Source organism: Pseudophryne corroboree, chromosome 5 (assembly GCF_028390025.1).
Source record: "Pseudophryne corroboree isolate aPseCor3 chromosome 5, aPseCor3.hap2, whole genome shotgun sequence".
In the NCBI taxonomy this organism is placed as follows: domain Eukaryota; kingdom Metazoa; phylum Chordata; class Amphibia; order Anura; family Myobatrachidae; genus Pseudophryne; species Pseudophryne corroboree.
The window spans coordinates 727,253,287-727,259,322 of record NC_086448.1 but is presented as its reverse complement, the minus strand read 5'-3'; positions in this window follow the sequence as shown (position 1 = coordinate 727,259,322).

Here is a 6,036-nt window from a genome sequence, read left to right as displayed (position 1 = left end):
CCAGTAATCTATATTTTCATCAACGTAATTGGTCCAATGGTATGTAAGATACAGTTTAAAGTCTTCTGAGTCTGCCAGGTACTGTGGGAATCGCCAAATACGGTCTGTCGAGTGCATATGAGGATGTGTTAGTGCCAACGTGATGGGGGCATGATCAGAGACCAGTATGTCAAGTATGTCCACCCCAGCAACTTGGGACATCAAGTCATCGGCAATTAAGAACTTATCAATATGAGACAACGTTCCATGTGCCAGCGACAGATGGGTATGTGTCTTATCGGTTGGGTTTAGCAATCTCCATGGATCAGAGAGGTCTAAGGAATCTCGAAATGTCAATAAATGTCTGCTCTGTGAGTCAGTGGTTCTCGGCATAGTCGGTGATCTGTCAACTGTAGGGTCGTCCACCATATTATAGTCTGCACCCACTATTAGGGGATAGTTAGTTCTGCCTAGAAGAACGTGGGTGACGTCTTGAATAAATGAGTGTGTATTAACGTTCGGGGCGTACAAGTTGACAAGGGTAAATTTAGTATGGAAAAGCTCTATGTCCATTATGATGTATCTGCCTTCGGTAACAATGATTTCTGTCAAAACCGTGACAGGGAGATTTTTTCAAAAAAGTATGGCTACCCCTCTGGCTTTCGTACGAAAAGGAGCAGCGGTACAAGAACCAAGCCACAGAGCTTTTAGTACATTTTCTTCGCCCGTAAGCCAGTGTGTTTCCTGTAAGAAAATCACATCTTGGTGAGAGCGTTTAAGGTGCGTGAACACACATCGTCGCTTGACTGGGGAGTTAAGTCCTCCTACATTCCAGGAAATGAATTGTAGTGGTTTCGGGGGTAGTACCTCAGATGAGGAAGAAACTGCTAACGGCATAGCTACCCAATCCCCTCAGGGCAGTGAAATAGCTGACAGATAAGCAATAAAGTCAAGTGTATGATGGCGGCTCCCCTCCTATCCCAGGGTCCCCAGGGTAACAAATATTTCAACAGCACAAACATTAGCATAACATAAAATGCATTGCACAGTCTCAGTATTGGAGATAGCAATAGTGAACCATAATGACTCATAACTCTATTTTCTAACATTTTCCTAACAACCAAAACTATGGTGGGCACCAGCTAGGCCTAGTGGTGCGCCCAATGAACACTAACAAAATAGAAATATAAGGTAGGTTAACACACATCCGCCCGAGGCGGGAGTACCTGAATCGCTCAACCTCTTGTGCCCCATCGACTGATAACTTAATCATTAGGCGACCTCGATGGGGATCTGTGAGTCAGGAAACGAGACCTCGCCATCTCCGGGTCAGTATAAAATATCTGATTTCCATTTTCTGAGACCCGCAGTTTGGCTGGGTACAGCAAGGCGAATCGGATATTTTTACTATGTAAGTGGGAACAAACTTCAGAAAATTATTTTCTTTTCTGAGCCACAGCTGCCGAGAAATCCTGAAATATCAAGATCTTGTGGCCCTTGACTAACAATTCTCTAGTTTTACGGTAAGCTACGAGAATTTGTTCCTTGGCCCTATAGTCTAAGTAGCGGGCGATGACCGGTCGGGATCGCTTCCGCGTCCCGTCCTGCATTGCTCCCAGCCTATGTGCTCTTTCAATGTGTAGGACTTCAATATCATCTATGATTCCCAATGAGGTTTGGAGGTCTACACTAAGATAGGAGGAAAGGGCTGTGCCTGTCAAGGACTCCGGAATACCTATAAATCTAAGGTTATTTCTACGGGATCTTTTTTCCAGGTCCTCAACTTCATCTTGCAATTGTTGTATAAATTTATCCTGGGTTGAAACCCCCTCCTGACAGGATTGGACTAGGTCTTCAGTGTCACTCATCCTCGTTTCCAATGCGGAAATACGCGTCGCATGAGAGTCTATGCGAGCTAAACCCGTTTCTAGGCGGGCCTGTAGGTCGTCAAATCTTTTATCAAGCAAGGGCATAAGAAAATCCGAAGTTTCTTTAGCTGTCAGGGGGGAGGTTTTATCACTAGGTGAGCTAAATGATTCTGACCCATGTCCAGCTGGGGAGGGCGGACCTGATTTAGGGGGGGCGTCCTTCCCCTTCTCCGCTTTGTAAGAGGTGTTGGATTGTTTCGGAGGCATGGTTTTGTCGAGGTATTTGTCCATACCCCAGGGAGTGAGATGTGGAACAATCAGCATCTCTTATAGGCACCGATCCAACAGGTACAGGCAGTGATATTGAAACAAAGATAATTATAGATGAAGCTCGAGCGGAAGTGTGAAACCAGACTAAATCATTTAGAACATACTTTGCTACATCGACCTTCCCTCTAAGGGAAAAGGAAAGCTGCAGTTATTTACATTGATCTATGGCCTGTGAGAAAGCCTGCGGGGCGATCCTTGCAACAAGCCATGGCAGACCCCGGCTGGGGTGTAAACAGATATCTGAAAGCAATGTGAAATGTCAAGCAGTACAGGATAGAATTATCGAATGAAAAAAACAAACGTCACATACAGGTCTCAGCGGGTGAAAAGAGGAAGAAAAATATTTCACACAGCGTAGGAAGAAGGAAAAAACAAAACAAAAAACAAACGTCACATAGAAGTTTCCAAATGAGAAGACTATAGGAACTCTTAAAAGAGACCACGGGGCGACCCCGGCAACAAGCCACGGCAGTCCCCGGCTGAGTCAGACAAATATCGGAAAACAGTTTAAGATGTCAAGCAATACAGAATAGAATTATCGAATGAAAATAATAAACGTCACATACAGGTCTCATCGGGTAGAGAGAAGAAGCAAGTTATATCACAGTGAATTCATTGAAGAAAGAAAATAACAAACGTCACATAGAAATTCCCAAGTGGGAATAACATAGGTATATCACACAGAATCCCTGGTGTATGCAAAATAACAAACGTCACATTAGGTTCTCCGCAAAAAAAAAGAATAAAATATTACACTCGAAAATGAGAGAAAAATAACAAACAGCACAAAAAGGTTTCAAAGGAAACCAGCATAAAGTGGAATATAAATGGGACTCGGAATAATGGGTCAGAAACAGCAAATAAGGCTAGTGGTCGGCAGCCCAATGGATAAAACGGAAAGTCCTCTTCTGGGAATAAAAGTCTCTGGAGCAGCACCAGCCGGTACTATATGGTTCTCGGTGATATAAAAGGTTTCTCAACTGGGGCAGGCGGAGTGTTATGACCAGAGGCGACAATATAGGCAATAAGGGGTGTTATCACATCTCTGATAATTGCAGATTGGGGAGGTGGGACCCTATAGAGATTCCAAGAGGGGGCCAGTTCATCCTGAAAGTGTATAAATGGCTCCCAAACTCTTTTTAAATGTTCAGGGAAAATGCAGGGAAGGGGGAGAAAAATGAAGAAGTAGGTAAAGGTAAATTCAGTTGGGAGGGGGAAGAATAAATTGCAAAAGGGAGGGGCGGGGGAAGGGTCACACAAGAGTGGGGAAGGTACCAAGGATAGGACAATGTAAAAGAAGAAAGGGGGGAATGTTAGTAAGAAATGTTGGGGAGAACAAACAGTATTAGTACCTGGGGTGTTTGCAGGGCCATGCACGTGGATAGATGCAAATGGTATCAAGGCACCCCCAGGACCACCAGCCAACAAACGGTGATGGATTCCGCAACTCTGGTCTCCCCTGGATGGTGTCAGCAGAAGAAGGTGTATGGCAACAATCCTCAGCGACAGGGACAGGAACGGGGCACTATGATCCACAGATGTCCAAGCGGGGATGGATCCACAGTCTCTTCAGCGTCTACAGACGGTAGCGCTGGCAGGAGCAGAAAGCAGCGTCTCCAGTGAGCTCGACGTTCTCTGCAGGAGAAGCACGGGTGAGTAGACAGCCACGGCGATCCGTGCGGGCACTCCCGGTGGCACAGATCCAGGCAGGTTACAGGGGTCTCAGTCAACTTGGCTGTCCCAGCCCGTGCTGCGCTCCTACCCCCGGTAGTTAGAGGCAGCAGATGTCAGGGGGGGTCATTGAGGATATCTTCCACCCGGCAGGCCAAATCTCCAGCGCACGGCCTCGGGAACCCACGGGCCGCGTCCCGGGCACTCACGATGGGGGTGTCACCCCTCGAGGCACACAGAAAGGCGCCCCGTAGTCCGGACACTCAGAGGATGCGGGTCCGCAGCACAAGGGACCAGGGGAGGCAGAGGGGGTAGGATAGTCGGCGTTCTGTAGCTTCAGGTACGGTCCTTCCGGATTTCGCGCCAAAAGCAAATGGTCGTCCATGCCATCTGTATAAAACGGATCGACTTCGGTGGATAATAGGTCCACAGGGGCGAGTGGGGTATCAATTTGTTCCTCTATACATGAGGGGCACACTCCTATCAAGAATGTGTCCCCATGAAGACAGGAAAAGGAGGATTGGTGTGGATAACTCTATCCCCTGTGCAGATAGAGATTAAAAAGTGGCCATGCTAGATGGGGCCCACCGGAAGTCCGAATAAAATATTCTTATTAAGTACTTTGTTCTTTACATAGTTGAATGTGCTGACAACAAAATCACACAAAAAATATCAATGGAAATCAAATTTATTAACCCATGGAGGTCTGGATTTGGAGTCACACTCAAAATTAGAGTGGAAAAACACACTACAGGCTGATCCAACTTTGATGTAATGTCCTTAAAACAAGTCAAAATGAGGCTCAGTAGTGTGTGTGGCCTCCACGTGCCTGTATGACCTCCCTACAATGCCTGGGCATACCTGATGAGGTGGCGGATGGTCTCCTGAGGGATCTCCTCCCAGACCTGGACTAAAGCATCCGCCAACTCCTGGACAGTCTGTGGTGCAACATGGCGTTGGTGGAGGGAGCGAGACATGATGTCCCAGATGTGCTCAATTGGATTCAGGTCTGGGGAACGGGTGGGCCAGTCCATAGCATCAATGCCTTCATCTTGCAGGAACTGCTGACACACTACAGCCACATGAGGTATAGCATTGTCTTGCATTAGGAGGAACCCAGGGCCAACCGCACCATCATATGGTCTCACAAGGGGTCTGAGGATCTCATCTTGGTACCTAATGGCAGTCAGGCTACCTCTGGCGAGCACATGGAGGGCTGTGCGCCCCCCAAAGAAATGCCACCCCACACCATTACTGACTCACTGTCAAACCGGTCATGCTGGAGGATGTTGCAGGCAGCAGAACATTCTCCTTGGCATCTCCAGACTCTGTCACGTCTGTCACATATGCTCAGTGAGAACCTGCTTTCATCTGTGAAGAGCACAGGGCGCCAGTGGCGAATTTGCCAATCTTGGTGTTCTCTGGCAAATGCCAAACGTCCTGCACGGTGTTGGGCTTTAAGCACAACCCCCACCTGAGGGCGTCAGGCCCTCATACCACCCTCATGTAGTCTGTTTCTGATCGTTTGAGTAGGCACATGCACATTTGTGGCTTGCTGGATGTCATTTTGCAGGGCTCTGGCAGTGCTCCTCCTGTTCCTCCTTGCACAAAGGCGGAGGTAACGGTCCTGCTGCTGGGTTGTTGCCCTCCTATGGCCTCCTCCACGTATCCTGATGTACTGGCCTGTCTCCTGGTAGTGCCTCCATGCTCTGGACACTACGCTGACAGACACAGCAAACCTTCTTGCCACAGCTCGCATTGATGTGCCATCCTGGATGAGCTGCACTACCTGAACCACTTGTTTGGGTTGTAGACTCCGTCTCATGCTACCACTAGAGTGAAAGCACCACCTGCTTTCAAAAGTGACCAAAACATCAGCCAGAAAGCATAGGAGCTGAGAAGTGGTCTGTGGTCACCACCTGCAGAACAACTCCTTTATTGGGGGTGTCTTGCTAATTGCCTATAATTTCCACCTGTTGTCTATTCCATTTGCACAACAGCATGTGAAATTGATTGTCAGTCAGTGTTGCTTCCTAAGTGGACAGTTTGATTTCACAGAAGTGTGATTGACTTGGAGTTACATTGTGTTGTTTAAGTGTTCCCTTTATTTTTTTGAGAAGTGTGTATATATATATATATATATATATATATATTTATAACGCAGTAGAGGAATTGACGCCCTTAGGTC